The sequence below is a fragment of the Syngnathus acus genome, chromosome 13 (assembly GCF_901709675.1).
Source record: "Syngnathus acus chromosome 13, fSynAcu1.2, whole genome shotgun sequence".
Taxonomy (NCBI): Eukaryota; Metazoa; Chordata; class Actinopteri; order Syngnathiformes; family Syngnathidae; genus Syngnathus; species Syngnathus acus.
The window spans coordinates 13,245,230-13,262,219 of NC_051098.1; the positions used below are offsets into that span (position 1 = coordinate 13,245,230).

At 48.9% G+C, this 16,990-nt stretch overlaps 2 long non-coding RNA genes across 2 annotated transcripts; one reads left to right on the top strand and one right to left on the bottom strand.

Moving 5' to 3' along the window:
- Positions 1–751: 751 nt before the first annotated feature.
- Positions 752–3,907, bottom strand: LOC119132472. The gene is made up of 2 exons (XR_005099886.1): positions 3,568–3,907; positions 752–2,039 (listed from the first exon to the last, which is right to left on the bottom strand). It is a non-coding gene; the product is annotated as an uncharacterized LOC119132472 (long non-coding RNA).
- Positions 1,199–15,574, top strand: LOC119132471. Its single transcript, XR_005099884.1, has 5 exons — positions 1,199–1,287; positions 5,064–5,135; positions 9,210–9,501; positions 12,084–12,197; positions 15,201–15,574. It is a non-coding gene; the product is annotated as an uncharacterized LOC119132471 (long non-coding RNA).
- Positions 15,575–16,990: the final 1,416 nt, after the last annotated feature.

The window sequence follows — 16,990 nt, forward strand, 5'->3', positions numbered from 1 at the left end:
TCTTTGTGTCGGTCCAAGATGCCTCATCGGGCCTGACGCTGTCTTCGGGCTGTTCACCTGCTTGGCCTCTCCGTGTGACCTTTCGGAAAGATGCCAAAATAGTCGGCCCCACCTGCATTCCCTGCACAACTTCCAGGAAGTCGCTCGACTAATGATGCCCATTTTTTTCTGAATCATCAACTTGTCGTGTGCGTTTATTCAACAGGCTCAACGGCGTGTGAAAACACATTGGGGCGGCTGCCATTTTGCGCCTCACTTGGTACTTTGACGGCCACGCGGTGAGACTTGAATGTTTAATTTCATTTCTTGTGCGTGAAGAATAGCATCGAAAAAGAAATGACAGGTTATCTCTGGCGTCTATTTGAGGGAGGCGTTTACTTCTCACAAATCTGCTCGGATCCAACAGGGCTACCGACTCTTCCACCAGGAGCTGGAGAGAGACCCCCTTTGCATCTGGTCCTGCTTAGAAGCCCCAAATACCCACCCCGGACCGGCTGCTACCCCCCACCCCCATTCCTTATCCCCAAAAAGCAGCAATCATTAGCTTGTCTTGAGCGCCGCAAAGACAAATGGCGACTCGTTTGACGTGCAACTCGAGTGTGCAAAGAGGAAGCACATGCACAAATACATAAATAAACGGCGCACACGTTTGGAGGCATTCCTGCAGCACCTGCAGCCACTTATATTTAGCTGCGAGGGGGAAAGAAGAAAAAAAAAAAGCCTGTCATGTTTGTTCACTGAAGGAAACAAGTTTGGTTTTAATTAGAGCGCCTGCCAAGTGCTGAGCTAACCGCCTGCCTTTCTTTTGGCGTTGCTTTTTATTTTTGGTCATATATATTCTTTAAAGCAATCAGGAGGGGAAAAAAACATGAAGGATCAGTATGGACGGTGCCATTAGTCACCATGTGGCTCGGTAGTGTCATGTGATTTCTGCGCCGTTTTTGACTTTTTGTCATTAAAGTAACAGCGATTAAAAAAAAAAAAAGAAAAGACAACAAATTATTTTACTTTCAAACAGTCATTAAATGCACGTCTCCCAATATTAATGTTGCTTTTTTTTTTTGTAGGTCTTTTCATGGTAGATAGCCCCACCAAATGTTATGATGCAAAATCAATGTCGTGTTTTCATGATTGACATGCCTTTTGTTCTCCAGGATGGAGAGCCGGGATAGAGCACCAGCGGGATGATCTTGATGAAAAGCAGAGATGGGAGGACACGATAATGTCCACGCCAACTCGACTCGGGTCCAAAGTTGAGCAGAGCTCCGGCAGAGTAATTGTGCTCAGGTGGGTGACTCGAGTTGAAATCTTGAAGAGATGACTAAATAAAAGTGCACAACATGCTCTCATGTCCAAAATGAGATCATTGCAGCCTTTAGCAACATTTAGAGGCAATTTTCCAAAATACTGTACAAGAAAAGAAATATGGACGACATTTGAAATATAAGCCCACTTGCTAGGGAAAAAAAAACCCAAACCTCTTGCTCAACATTGACCCTAAGCTCCTTTGTGACCCTTTTGAGGACAATCGTACTTGAAAATATGCTCTCCATTTGCATTTTTCCGAAGAGTCGACCTTGACCAGGTGGAGCGCAACTCAGGATTGCTGCCGTCGCCCTGATTGGCGCAGCAGAAATGTCCACAGCAGGTGTTCGCACAAATGTTTTCGCCATTTCCCATCATATTAAATTGAAAATACAAACACACGCGGACCGCAGTCCCGGGACGCAAACAAGCGGAAAAACATTTGACAGCATCAGCGCGTCAGTCAGGGCCGTTGGGTGGGCTCGGCCGCCCGCGCAGGGGGTGGCCTGGCCTTGTGAGCCCCCGTTGTGGCGCAAATTGTAAACGGCCCCCAAAGTCCAGTGATCCCCGACCCCCTCTCTCCTGCCAAGTCCCCGGGACACAGAAGGTGAGCTGGACGGCGGCCCGGGTAAACTCCAGCTGGCCTCGGGTTGGGATCTCCCAGGAGCGCCATGCGGACAGGCCCGTCTTTGTCGCTGATTGGCCGTTTCACAACGCTTTCAAAGTGCGGCATGCTGGGAAAGAAATTTGGATTCATGATTCAAAATATTCAAATTTCCTGATTGATCTAATTGGGACAATCTTTTGATGCCTTCTGTAGCATTGTTTGATTTCCTAACCTGGTACACCCAAAAAAAAATATATAATTAATTTTACAAGAAAACTACTCATAGCAATTTTTTATTTTTTATTTTTTATGTTTCGCTACTAATACAACCATCAGCCGTCATCGCCGCGCTCGGCTGTCCTCTCCTTGCACCCTTAACCAAAACAAATCATCGACTTTAAATACACTCGGAAACATTCCCTCCGCACCCGCGAGATGTTGGGATGCGCCGAGGGGGCGACCCAAAAATAGGCCCGAGTTTTTCCAAAGGGGGCCTGGATGCTGCATTGCGGGGAATTCTGTTTACGAGGTGCACTCAAGTAGCGCCTGTCCAGAGCTGATTCATGGGCAGGCAGGGTCAGGCCTTGCGAGTGTAGATCAGGTTCACAGTTTGCCTCTTCCAGCAGCTGTTATTACATTTAAACTCACCCAGCTGCTCCCCCCCTCCCCTCCCTGACCAGAGGTAGCGGGGTTGGGCCGGTTGCGCGATGGCATCGGGCAGAGCTGCGTGCTGCCAGGCCCAGCCGGACTTGGTGGTCCGTCCTTGTTTACCCGCTTCCAACATTTAAAAGTATTTACAACATATTCTGAAGACAAATGTGACAAACTGTGGCGTTGTTCTCATGGTGTCACCAATGGCCGTCGGAGCAGAAACGGCGGGCTGACTCATTAGCTCACTCGATGCTTTATCAAAGTGTCTTTTAATGGCGGCCAGTGGAGTGAAGCGAGCGGCTCTTTGATCCCGGCCTGTTTTCCGTGGCCCCGCTGGCCTCTGGCGGCCCCCCGTGCGGCCCCGCGGGAGACGGCCTTTGGAGGGGAAGTGACAATCTCAAATGTCTTGAAAGCTCGGGTTTGATCCCCGATGCTGACATGAAATTTTTGATCGATGATTAGCGCCCCTGACAACCGCCCCTCCCTCCCCTCGCCATCTCCTCCGGCTTCTTCCCTCTCGCCGGCCGACTCCAAATGTCAATGATGTTAGTTTAGCCATTGTACACGGCTGGCCGCATCTGAATGGGCGACTTGTACCCGGGCCAGCCCCCTACAATGGCCTCCTTTCTCACCGCGACTTGTTCTCAGCCTTTGCCTCCTCCGTGAGGACAAGGCTGTCTCTCTCTCGCTCTCATTTTCGCTCTCGCTCTGGGAGTAAATTGGAAGCCAGCAAGTCGGAGTGAGGGAGGAGGCGTGACCGAGCAGTAAGCTCTCTTTTTTTTTTCTCATAAGTACGATTGTTACAGTGTGAGCGGCAGCAGTGCTAAGTCTGCCTTTCACCGCAAAGCTAAGCTTGTTAGCCTCGCTAATCGGACACGAGAAGAGTGTGTCGAGCAGACTGAGGAAATGCGGATGGGATAAACTCGGGAAAAAGTCAAGTCAATTTGAATGTGGCGGCGTGGCTTCGACGCTACGAGTGCCAAGTCGTCAAATTGGCGACTTACTTGGAGTCAAGTCATGTGACTGGCTGGCTGGAGTCTCCCTTGTCATCTTAAGTTCTATTTGAAAAGTGTGCCGAGTCTTTGATTGCCTGCAGGGTCTTGTGCGCTTCTGGCTCTGCTCAGACACGTCGCTGGCTCCTTCCCTGGCATTCCCTTCTTTCAGAGCGAGGTCGCAGGTCAGGGACCGCGACCCACCCCGGGGCCAGGGTGAAGGACCCCCTTCCCCTCGCCTGTGAAAGAAGGCCCGCTTGGCCTCTGCCGCCTCTTTATTTTGTACACACCTGAGTCCCTTCTTCTTGGGGCCGCAGATCCGGTGACAACGTGCAGAAAGAAAGCTGCGTCTCTGGTTACACCCCCAACCCCCCCCCCCCCCCCAACACACACACACACACACACACACACACACACACACTTTTGGATTGCTCACACGGATCAATACGTCATTGCTTTTTTTTTTGGGAGGGTGCTTCAAAAGAACACATGCTTCAAAAAATTGCTTCAAAACAATCATCTTTGTTCCCACTGTCTGTCCCTCTTGTGTTCATTTCCTGTTTTGAGTCTCCACTCAGCATAGTTGTTATTTACAGCCCCTGGGGGCTACCTGTCATCCTGGCTGCACCGTTGCCATTGCCATGGCGACTCCCAAATTCCACGGAGCACAGGTCCCGACCCCCCCCCCCCCCTCAGTCCCACCACCATAAAGCGATGACCCCTGACCCCCACACCTGCGGACATAGGTCACAACGATCCATTAGAGTGTGTAGGAGATAGCACACATACTCCCCCCCCCAAAAAAAATGTTTATGGGCCCAAGGTCAGCCTATAGCAGCTTTTTGCTTTTCCAAGCGCTTCATTTAACATCAAAACACACTTGGCGCACCCCCTATCCCTCAAAGATTGCTGCAAAAATCCGGAGTTCCGCAAGGATCCATTCTTGCACCACTATAATTAGTATAGAATTAGTTCTCAGCTCTCATTTCATTCATTTGCCTTGCATAATGTTAGTTCAAAACAAACGTGCATCCGATCCCACCGCTCTTCTAATGAGGCAGACATTTTTGTTGGCGCGTGCCAGTGAGGCTCCATGCCAAGATGCCACTCCGGACGCGCTGCCCTCCGTCTGGACACTCCACCTGCCCATCACCGCTTGTTTGGCTTCCCTCGGGAACGCTGCCGACCTGCCAGCTCGCCCTCGGGCCAAACCACACAACCCGTCTGCCCCCGCAGACACGGATCATCCAAATGTTATTCCAGAGCAAACCTTCACAGAAGTGGAGCCCCGCAGTTTGACGCACACTCAGACTGTCTCCATGACGACAACAGGAGGGAATATTTGAAGGGAAGACGGTTTTCCCTCAGCGGGAGTCCTGGAGCAGACTCTTCGGGACAATCTGTTCTTGATAAAATAATGATGAATTCATTTATTGATTGGCTCCCAATTTATTATTTTCCACGACATCCTCATTGGGTTCTCATGCATTGCATTTGTCTCCTCTTAGATGTCACCTGTCCAACTTCTCATTAGCCCCGCCCCCTCCTCTTGTGTGAACATCTCAGCAATGGAATAGAAGGTATGTGTATTTTTACTTCACACTATCCACCCTAACATGTAAAAATCCTCGTTTGTTAGCGTTTGTTAAATGTTAGCGGCCACTAGACGGCCGATTAGGTGCGATTATGTTAATTGCGTGTGACATCATGTCACGATTAACGACGTCAATGCTACACGTTGCAGGTGGGGCAATTTTAAGCGCAAAGCAAACACAAATGTGTTTTCAGTTTTCACTCGGTGATTCGTTGGATCACCGCTTGAGCGTGAGCCATGTGACGTGTTTGGGAAAGGGAAAGAACGGAGCGCTCATGAAGCCGCTGACAACACTGAGTTGATTTTTGTAATGCGGCCTCTTTTAAAAACATGTGACTTTAGTGTGAAATGTGTCAAAGTGAGCTAACCTGGAACACAAAGGGAGAAATGTTCCCAAGACGTGAGTGGATGTTGGCTTTAGACAGGGTTGAGGGGGTCACACCCGTACATGCTCCTTGTCACTTGGCCGTCAGTCACACTTCAAACTCCATTCTGTGAAAATGTGACTTTTTAATGTGTGATGCCGTCTGCCCACTTCATTATTTGTGTTTAAGTGTTTTTAAACCGGCTTAAGTGGAGAGGATAGACAAGAGGGAGCAGTGACCCCTGTCCACCTCCCTCCATCAAGCCTGCCGCCCTCTTGTCTCTCTTTCTCTGGCCACTGTGACTGTACTCCTTTCTCCTCCCGGCTTTGTTTGAAAACAGCTTTCAATTTCCTGGGTAGCCATCTTCAAAGGGAGCATTGGTGAGGGGGGTCGGAGTGGGCTGCCAGAGGCGCAGTGACAGCTGGGAGGCAGGAGACTCAGAGATCACATCAGAGAAGTCCACGTTGTGAGCGCCAACTGACGCCCCCGCCGCCACGCCATCCTCCGAAAGCTGAGCGATGACCGCCCTCGCACAGCAGCGCACCCTCGAGGACAAATACGCAAGAGGGAAGCTCGGGATTGGAGGATGGGAAAAATAAGACAGTTAACTGGGTAACTGGGGGGGGGAGTCGGGGGTCTTTGCTAATCCCTCCACATCTGGCTTCTATTGGGATGCGGAGGCCGCTAAAATAATGTTTTTCACCCGACAAGCCTTTCTGTGCTATAAATTACCCGGCAGCCACTCAGTGAAAGCCATTGGGAGGAGGGGGCCACTTTGTGTTCCTGCTGAAGACAACTCAACTAACCCCCCCCCCCTCGCCCAGCAGTTAAAATGTGCCTTCCTTCCTGTCGTCCATCAACAGACGACAACGTGCAGGCAAGAAGTGGCTTCCCCAATCAATGACTGCATTTGGACTCTGTTGATAACCAAAACAGCAGCACCTAGACACATAAAGCAGACCTGAAGATGAATTCAAAGAATGAACGGCGAAGATTAGCGTTCCCTCCAATGACTTGCCACTCTGACAGAAATTCACATCGTAATAGATGTGGTGGCATTCCGCAAGTCTCGATACGAGGTCCCCTCTACATCAAAATGAGGTATTTGGCATTCCAGCAAGAAAGCAAGATAAGATATAGCAAAACAGGGGTCCCTGTTTTCCGTCGGCAGTGGAGATGAATGCAGAAACGCAAAGCAGATTTATTACGTTTAGTCAAGCCGCTTTTGTCCCATCAGTGACCTCTCACAGCCACAAACCATAAACCAGGTCCAGATTCCTCCCCCCAACAACAACCTTCCATCTCCTCTTTTGGCAGGAGTTTTTTTTTTTTATGGACACGGCCTCGGGGATTGGAAGGTGATTGGTTCATAACAAAAACAAATATGGAATTTGTGTCCTTGAGCAAGGCAACAAATTCCCAAGTGACATCATAGATTTGCTATAATAGACATGGAATTATTCTGGGATTTCAACGTCTCTGTCGTTCTGCGCCACATTTTATGCACACGTGTCCAAAGCGCCATTATTTGTGCGATATTAGCGCGGCCAGGAAGGTTGTTCGTTCAAACTGAAACGCGAGACGAGAGTTCACTTGTAGGTAAATAAAACACATCGCTAATAGAAAGCAGCGCTAAGTCCTAATCGGAGGCAGACAACAAAAGCTTGTCAGCATATGTGGGAAAGTCGGGAAGGAAATCAAACTCATTGTGATATGTTTACTGGAGAGATGGGAGGCAAATGTCTTCTGGTAACATTTTGGCCTCTTTATGGCCCCATCATATTTCATCTTGTGCACAGCACCTGTAGGAATGCGGGCCCCCGCACCCCCAGCAGCGGTGAGACGGTCCGCCCGGCCGGGCCTGTCACCCGTGATGAGCCCAGGCTCATCAGTGTCGGGGGGCAAGCCGAGTTCAACGCGCATAAAAGCGCCGCGTGGACGGCACGGCACTCGAGCCCAGGGAGAAGGGCCTTGCCGAGGAGGGAGGTGCGAGGTCACCGCCTCTTCGCCGCTAACACCAATTAGATGAATACGAGCTGACAGGTCGTAGGATGAAAGGCAGAAGGTTGACTAATGCGACCATCCCGCCGCTAACGTCCGAGCGAGCCAACTTGATTTTACAACCATTAGGCACCTGTCGGAGGCCGGCGCAGGTGATCCCCACACTCTGGAATTACATCTGGGACGAAACTAGAGCCTTGCGGGATGCCGAGCGGCAAACGGCTTGACGGCCATCTGTCCCGGCTTTCCTCTTCTGTGTAGCTCGAGACGTTGACTGCGCGTCCGTCCGTTTTCTATTACCGTCATGGGTGAGCCGGAACCGGTCCCGGCTGATGGTGAGGAAGAACTTAATGAAACCGGTTTTGGCGACGTCAGCCATGCTAAGCTCTGCCAAAGATCTCGACTATGCTATGCGAGGGCACTTCAGCATGAGAAAAATAGTTTACATGTCGACTGGGGCTTCTGTTTGAAGAGAGACAACAGCAGAAGTGCTGGGTTGGGGGGGGGCGACGTTGTTGGGGTCAGCGCTGACATATTTCATCGCTGTGTAATTCTAGCCGGCCGTGGCCCATCATGTGTCATCCTCGTGTCAATGGGGCCTTTGCCACATACTTTCGCCCCCCCCCTCCCCAAAGTCCGTCTCACCATTACTCCATCCCATAATTACCCTGCGCTCACACAATCCTTCCCGGCCTTCCCGTTCATCCTTTTGCCCGACTGCCAACTCCTCACATGTTGTCATCGTCCTGCTGAGAAGAGGGCCGGTCCGGTGCTGATCCGCTGTCGAGACGGGTCTTACTGAGCCGTCTGCTCGCGCATCTGCTTTCACACAAGAAAGCGACCCGACTCTGTACCGCTAAGATCACTGGGCCTTAAGGCTAACGGGCTAACGATTAGCATCAACTTGAAACGGTTTCATGAATGTCGAGCATTTATTTGATTTCCTGCACTTAAGCGCGCTGACGTCCTCCAGCGCGGTGCCAGAGTGGCCTCTGGAGTTGATCTCCACCAGGGTCAAAAAGATAAGACGTGACCCTGGAATTCCACTGAGGGAGCTTCTCCCTTCCTGATGAAGGATGGACACTTTTCATGGAGATGTTGATGTAAATCTTCCATACTTGGGGTTGTGGAACTTTCTGGAGGGTGGGGGGGGTTTCTTCTCCATGCAGGGGTCTAACATATCAAAGAGCAAGGATGCAGCAAGGAGCGGGGGGTGGGTGGCGCTGTTTGAAGCTCTACTTTAGGGGGGGGTGAATTGGCTTTTGTTCCCACTCCTCCAGCAAGATCCCCTGAAAAGATCACCGAGTGGGCCCGATTGGTCACGGCCGAGATCGCCCCCCTCTGATTGGACACGGCGGAGCGGCAGATGTTGGATCTCCAGCAGGGGGGCTCGGATGCTTGTCGCCAACTCCCGTCCGTTCACGGCGCTGTCATGTTAAAGGGATCGTCTGATTGGAGAAATAAATTGAGTTTCGAACGTTTCCAATCTGACAATATTTCATTCGAAACGAAAAAAGTTCAAAGCCGGTCGTCTCGTTTTTACAAACAATCGAGAAGAAGATAACGTGAAAGCTAATTACAGATGAGATTCCACGTGTGCTGATTCTGTTTCCTCTCCTCGTTTCCAGATAAGAAGAAACTCGCGTTTACACAGTCCACTAAGTAAGTTTGATTGCTTGACTTTGTCTCACCAGACGCTCTGAAAAGAAAAAACGCCTCCGTGACCGAGGAGTCCGAGGAACCAGATATGTTATCTGGAGGAATCTGGAGGGGAAAAGCATTTCCCAATCTGGCCCGCCTCGCCTTGGCCCGTCCTGCCTGCGGAGGAACGAACCATTTGGACCGCAGGCCTCTTCCTGACATCTGACAATCCCAAAAAAAAAAAAAAAGATCTGACGAAGGAAAAACGGAGATAAGATATGCTGACGCGGCCAACTGAGTGCGAGCCACAAGAGAACAGCCGTGGTCAGCCAGAGGTTATTTCAGGTCAGGTCACTGATTCATTCAACGTTTTCAACATATGTGTTGACGCAAATGATTTCTAAACGCGCGTATCAGCCAAAAGTGTCATCAGGCGTGTAGCCATCATTTCAAAGATGGATCATTCCAATTTCTCAACCGGCCAGGATATTTTATTGACATGAATTCTTCAACACAACTGTGACTTGATAATTTTTTTTGTGCCTCACAAAAAAAACAGCAGACCAGAATTGAAAAAAAAAAACTTTTTCAGTCAGTGCGCAACTTCAGCAATTTTTCATTGCAAAATAGTTTTTTGTGCCTTGGTGACCAGAAGGGACCATTTAGGGACCACATCCAAAGTCCGGATGTGAGTCCAAAAGTGACACATTTCCAGAAGTGGATTTGATCAAACGTCAAGTAATGAGCATCAGCTCCTATTTTGCTGGTGATGGTCCTCCTCAAGGTCATGACGCTCTGCGCCTGTGCCTGCGTCTGGATGCAGTCAGCCCGAGGCCTGCATTTCTTCCGCACGTCCCGTTGCCCGATGGATGGATAGTGACGGCCGGCCAGTTGGTTCTCATTACGTCCTATGCACTTCAAAACTACTCACAAATCAGCCAGACCCCCGCCCCCTTCCTCCGCTCCCCCTTCCTCACCCTGCGCCGTTAGTCTTTTTCATCTCGATGTCCAAAATTGTTCCTGAAAGTGAAAAACATTGCCAGAGGCGACTTTTTCCTTGGGTGTAATTTTTTTAATATCCTCTTCAGACTTCTTTTCAATTCTTCCATCCACTGTGACTCGTTTTCTTTTGGATAAAGTCCCACCTCCCTTCCAAGTCTTTTTAGGCATTCCTACACCAAAGTCTGGGATAATAGGAAAGTAGTAATTGGCGTTAAGAAAATACAGTTACATTTAACACGTGGAGAGTGTTTGGGGAATCACAGTTTACTCTGAGATTCTGTCCCGCTTCCTCCTGCCCCCGCTTTGGTTTTCTTTTTCATCCCGAGGTACCGAATCGTTCCTGAAAGTGAAAAAAAGATTGCCAGAGGCAACTTTTTTCCTCCGGTGTATTTTTCTAATATCCTCTTCAGACTGCACGTCTCCCCCTCCCTCCTTCATGCCTCCTCTCTTTTAAGTAAAAGCCTGTCATCCACCCCGCGGGGGCTCCGCTGGAATGCCGCCGCAATATAGAAGAGCCGTACCTTTGCATTCCCGCTAATGTCCGAGTGGGTCTCCAAGCGTGGGGTGAGGGAGGGGGGAGTAGACGGGGGGGCAGGCTGGATATGGAAACAAGGTGGAACTGTGCTTTGTTTGTTGCCCTCCGCGCATACCAGCGCAACATTTGAACAGCAACAAAATAAGGCACAGATGTGCTTTTCTGGCTCCCGCTTGGCTTGTCCAAGGCCCCGCATGGAGGTCACATGGTTTGGAAAGCGAGACGTTCTCCCAGGCCTCGTCCGTGCACACACACAAAAGGTATTTGTCCAGCCACGTTTTTGACTACTTTATAGCTCAGGTTTTTGAAAAGGAATTGTATCTTAAAAAAACAGGATTCCAAATTAATTACAAAAATTATAACGATAAAATAACTTCATATTTGTTCTCTTAATACTTAATAGGCAGAACATTTGATTGCTTTAGGATAGTTTGTCCTTTAATATTCAACTGGGTGTACGGTGACATGGCCGCCATGAAACGGGCCCCGTTTTGGGACCGGTCCCTTAGTTTGAGAACCCCCGTTCTGAAGGCCAGCGCTGAGTCTTTCCAAGGCATGGTAACATCTCCACGTTGCCAAGTTTCACACGCAAAACACTCCCGTCTGCTCTCCGAAACTCCCTCGCACACTCCAGCGTTGATTATTTCAATCAGTCAGATGTGTCGGCCTTCGTGCGGCTGCTTTAAATCAAGGCCGAGATGGAAGCGCTGGAGAAAGTCATGGAAAGACAACACACCTTGGTACTGTGGTACTCGGAGGCCCTGCCAGGCTGCTCTTCATCCACCAAGTGGCGCACGGCCAAACGTCTTCTCGCCTGGAAGTTTTTTTTTCCTCAGCTCGCAGGCGCCCGATATTTCAATAAAATCCTCCCGAGGAGTCCCGGCGTGATGGACTTCCATCTGTTTTCTGTCTCCTGGACAAGAGTGAACTCAACAGAACATCAATCCCTCAGGGTGTCTGACTGCTATTTTGTTTACAACATTTTTTTGTGGGATGGCTTTGGGTTCATCTTTTTGTCCACTTGCTGGAGCCTGTAAAATATTTTGCCAGGATAAAAAAAACAAGGAATTTCAATACCCGGTCCAATTCTTGCAGTTTTAACGAAACGTATTCACTGATGTTAAGGATGAGATAAAGCATGGCAGGTTTTTGTGCGTTATTTTTGCAGCGCACGGCTTTTTTGACCCCTGGCGCACTTAAGCGTTAGTTAACACTCCATCCGGCCTTTTTGCTCCTCATCAGTCATTAACCAAGTGTGACAGGCTTGTCTTATTAGCCTCCGTGCTTCTCTGCACATGTTCTTGCCGGCCCCTTTAATGAGCACTTTAGACCATCTCACCTCTTCTTGATTTATGACTTTTTTTTTTTTTTGGTTCATATTTTTTTGCAGCCTTGATCAGAGGCCGCCAGCGACTCGGGCAGCTGCGGGCAACATGACGAGAGGTGTGAACTCCCCCGAGCTTAATGAGCCCACGGCGCAGGCGGATTACACGGCGGGTCAAAGGTGAGGGGACGGCGGCCGGAGAGGCTGCTCCTAATATCCGTGAGGCCGATTAACCGAGAGGAGATTAAGTGTGTCAGTGTCCATGAGAATTCCATCTGCTCATCCGGAGAGGAGCTCAGAAAAAGAAATCAGGAATTGAAGTTTAACAAAAAATGGTTTTAGAAATTCGGATTCAGATGGCACAAATATACTTCAAGAGGAAAGTAGAGTACATAAAAAGTCAAGACTTTAAAAAGCCTCCCGCCCTTCCTAAGTCAAATTCCCAGAAGGAGCACAGCACAAATTATAAATCTGCAGTCAGATGCCTATGAAAGTATGAAATCAAACTCACCACAAAGGAGGCCAAGGAGCCAAGTTAGGCCATAACTCTTCCTCTCTGTCGGGGAACATTTCTCTCTCGCTCGCTCGCTCTCTCCCTATCTCTCTTCTCTTCAAATGGAATAGCAGTTGTCTTTAAAAGTCAAACTGTGCAAGGTGAGGTTGCCAAGGTTATCCTTCCTTGGAGCTATCACTATAGACAGAATAAAATTATATGACATTATTTTACTGCATTTTTCTTCCAAGACCCTGACAAACTTTTTCTGAGTTCATTTGGCTATCACGTGTTGCATCTATCAAGATTAGTGGGCCCGTCCCAAAAGAGGTTCTGCAAGCACAAAAAAGCCACGACTTTATCATTTCTTGTCTCTCTGCTTTTTGTCAAAGTCCAGCCTGGCCTCCAAATTTGCGTCTTCATCTGCAAAATGTTCCCATAGGCTAAAATGAATGCATTGGCTTCACTGTCCCAATATTTTTGGGGAGCCGTGTCATGAAGCTAATGACCCTCCAATTATTTTCAATGAATGGAGCCATTGATTGTGTTGCAAGTATTTTCCTCTTCGGAAACTGTTTGCTCTGCGCGGTTACTCGCTTTAGTCTTTTCTGGAGCGGCGACCACGCACGCATTAGACGCCGACTCTCAGAGTCGGGACAAAAGGAGAGCAGATATGGATCCTCTTCCCTTTGTCCAGAGCGCTTCGTATGAAACAGAAGCCCCTCGGATGGCTCCTTGCAGGAGTCCCGGGCAGGCTTGAGAGATTTATGGCCCCCGGAGAACAGATTGTTCGGGGAGCTCTGTCGTCGTCTCAGTGGCGCGAGGACGGGTTGGAGGGAGAACGAGAGATTATGAAGACATCGCTTGTCTCTGTCTTCGCCTCACATCTGCCTCCGAATCTCCCCACAAAGCTCATCCTGTTCCGGGAGGAAATCACACCTCTGGGATTAGACGAGCTCCGGCACATATCTTGTGTCTTGTCACTGACTTCTGCTTTGGCCCATTGTCAGTAATGTGTACGCACAGACAAAACACAGCGCACCACCCCGAGCCCCCCATCATGATCCCGGCAACCTGCGAGAATTAAAAAAAAAAAAAAAACTATCTTTCTTTGTTGACATTTTCCTCTGGCTCCACACTGATTATCTGCCGCCGATTACAATTCCCTCCTCGTGTCACATGTGAAGGAGCGCACAAACAAACTGTTTCAATGAGGGCAAAGACTTTGTTGCTGACATTTTTTCTAAATTAAAACAAAACATTTTCCCAACATATGATAAACCAATAAACCCGCTCTACAAATATATATATATATATATATCATGACAAAATCAACAACTATTATAACCTTGGTGGGCAAGGGTGTGGGAGGGTGCACCAGTTCATATTTGACTTTTTGAAACTGGCAATTTGGGAGGGGGGGAAAACATTTTTGTAAATGCATCGTTATGATTCCAGAATGTATCTTTAAAGTTTTATTATTGTGAAAGCCCTGCGGGTGTGCACAATTTGGCAGTGTCACAAAAACTTTAGCGCTTAGCATGATTTTAGTTGCAGATGAAATGGTTTGAAAGAGGCGGACATTTTGGGAATGCTGGATGTGCGCAAACGGCTTCTGGAAATCTTGTTTACAGGAATGCCTGCTGACAACTTCACGGCTGCGTGCGTGCGTGCCTGCATGGAGTAGACACCCCAAAGCAGAGATTCCGTCCTCGACCTCGACTCGAGCAGATGCGTTCTCAAGAGCCGAGCGCACATCCGCGGGATTTTATGACGAGAATATATCTCGTCGCTTTTATTCCTTCTCTGTGACAGCTTTCCGTCGACGTCGAACGCTTGGGTTTCAATTTTATGACGCGTCATCTTGACAAGAATGCACGCTGCACTTTTAAACCTCCGCTCAAGCTCACCTTGCGGTTGACCTTTTGAATTTGATTGACAATCATCTATTTTAGAGTTGCATCGTGATTATTTTTTTGCGCTGGATGAGGGAGTGTTACCATGGCAACGGGATGCAAAAGCCAAACTTCCAAGATGGCCGTCTGCCTGTGAATAGACGCATTCCTCAACGGCGGGGTATCTGCTTGTTGGGGTGCTTGGGGGGGGGGGGTGTTGATGGTGGTCAGGAGGGTGTTTACTCCCAAAGGGGACTGTCTAAATAGTAGCCGCGGCTGTTTTAAGGACTTCCTGTGACTTGCTATTCCATAAAAGCCTAGTTAAATAAACAATCGCTTTCCCATTGGGGGCCGGCCGGGTGTCTGCGAGGGCCAGGGTTCATTCCGGGACCCCCGACATGTGGCTTTTTTTAAAAGAGTCTTGGCGCTCTCACAGGTCACCACACTCGCTTTCATTCACAAGTGCACGCGGTTGCGACAAATTACTTTCGAGGACAATAAGACTTTTATTCTCCGCTCACCTGAATGTACTTTTACACAAATCTTCGTCTTTGCCAGTTTGAGGATGAGACTAATGTTAGCTTATCTCATGAGACCAGCTAACGCCTTGCTTGCAACAACTGCTAGCCAGACGTGAGAGATGAACTAGCATAGTGCTAGCAACATATGTAGATGGAGTAAAATTTGCGTATGAAGTGAAAAAATGTCACTTATTAAAAAAATTTTTTGGATTATGATCATATCCACTGACCGCACTCTAACGAGATCTATTTCACAACTTGTCACTTTCCAAAGACGATCGTGCTCTCATCTGATGGAGTGCAAACGAGTGAGACCTTACACACATTGATGGAATTCCCGGGGGGACCGCCACGGAAAGAGAGAGAAAGAGATCCCACGCCAGTGATGCAGAAAGCAGATGGAGAGAGGTGCGAGCACACACACATGCACACACACACGTGTCTGTATCATGATATACAATATACACATTCAGCCTTTGTGTTGAGGGATTTGTTGAGTGTACGTTACGAAAGAGTGACATTTTCACACTACCGCTTTATGTCTTCACTTGCATTGAGTCAAAGTGGAAAAAATGTTGGCAAATTTGAACCCAGCTCACACGCAAAAGTAACGAGAGACTCAGTAGAAAATGGAAAAATATTTGTCTCTTGAACCAGGGGCGTGCAGAGGTGGGGGGGCCAAGGGGGCTGTGGCGATCTAAAAATTGTTTTGTGCTCGTTATCTCTCTCCGCGTTTTAAAGGTTTTGGAGTTGAGAGCGTGCCTCTGGCAGAGTCAACCGTGGGCTACAACTGCTTTGCTCAGCTCATAAACACTCCGTTGACACTTTTTCCCAGGTCGTTATCCTCACGCCAAAGGACGGCAGGGTCGCATGCATCCGCTGCAAACCACAAGAACCTCAATTGGACTCATGCGTGTTCCAAGTATTCGTAAAATGTGCAAAATAATGCCAATGTTAATGACGAACGACAAAGACAAATGATTAACGTGGCCACTCTTCATGGTGGGACTTTGGGGGAATTTTGGGAATCTTTTTTTCATTACTTGGTTCCCCCTCCTCGCTCGCCCACTTTTCTGTCTGTGACACGCATGCACTCACAGCGGACAACGAGGCGCTCTAAATCAGCCACGTCTGCGGATGATTCGAAGGGAAGCTGCATTTTAGCGATGCAGGCGTAGCTAGCTAGCCAGCTAGCCAGCTGTTTGTGATGAGTACAAAGAAAAATAGATGCCAGTTTAGCATTTTTCCGTTTTCAACATGAAAGTGTTGTAATCTGTTGACATGGAGCAAACAAGCCTCTCTCGGTTAAATGTGGGTCAGAGGTCCTAGCACTTATACGTGAGTAAATACCGCTGAGATTGGGGGGGGGGGGACGAGGGCGGTGTTTGTGCTGTCAGCTTTGGTTCCCAGCGGTGGCCCCTCCCGCACGGCCGGCCCCTCCCTAGCCCTTTTGTGTGCGGAGCCCTGCTCCCCCGTGGACTCTCTGGCCTTTCACATGCGACTGTGTCCAATCACCGCCACCCCCTCGTTCCCCAAAACTTCAGACGTCTCCAAGCGGCCCGTCACTCCGAGAGAGGGACGAAAAGATGAAGCTCTCATAAAACACGCCCCCCTCGTAAGCTATTACAAACTAGCTGATAATGGCCGCTCGTGTTTTATGGAAACTTCCTTGAATGCATCACACGGAAAAATCTTGTTCAAGGTCCAGAGTGAGCTGGAATTGATCCCAGCTGAGTTGGGTGACGGAGGAATGTGGTTTCTCTCCGTGCCATGCTGGACGTCTGCTTTCACGTGCACTTGGCGCACCTGACATTTTAGTAGGCTAAATTTTTGCCTGCCGGAAGCACGTCTGAGTAGTGTAACGCAATTTTGATAAATAATTGTGTTCACACCCACAACGGTCTAAACACCCCTTTTTAAATGTGCCATGCCGCAGCAGCTCGCATGGGTCTGTGAAGATACCAAAACTTAGTCTAGCCCGCCCCTGCGCAGATTTAGTCCACACATCCCGCCATACTCACACTTGGCATGAAAATCGAGCTCGAACTTGGAATGAATTATGTA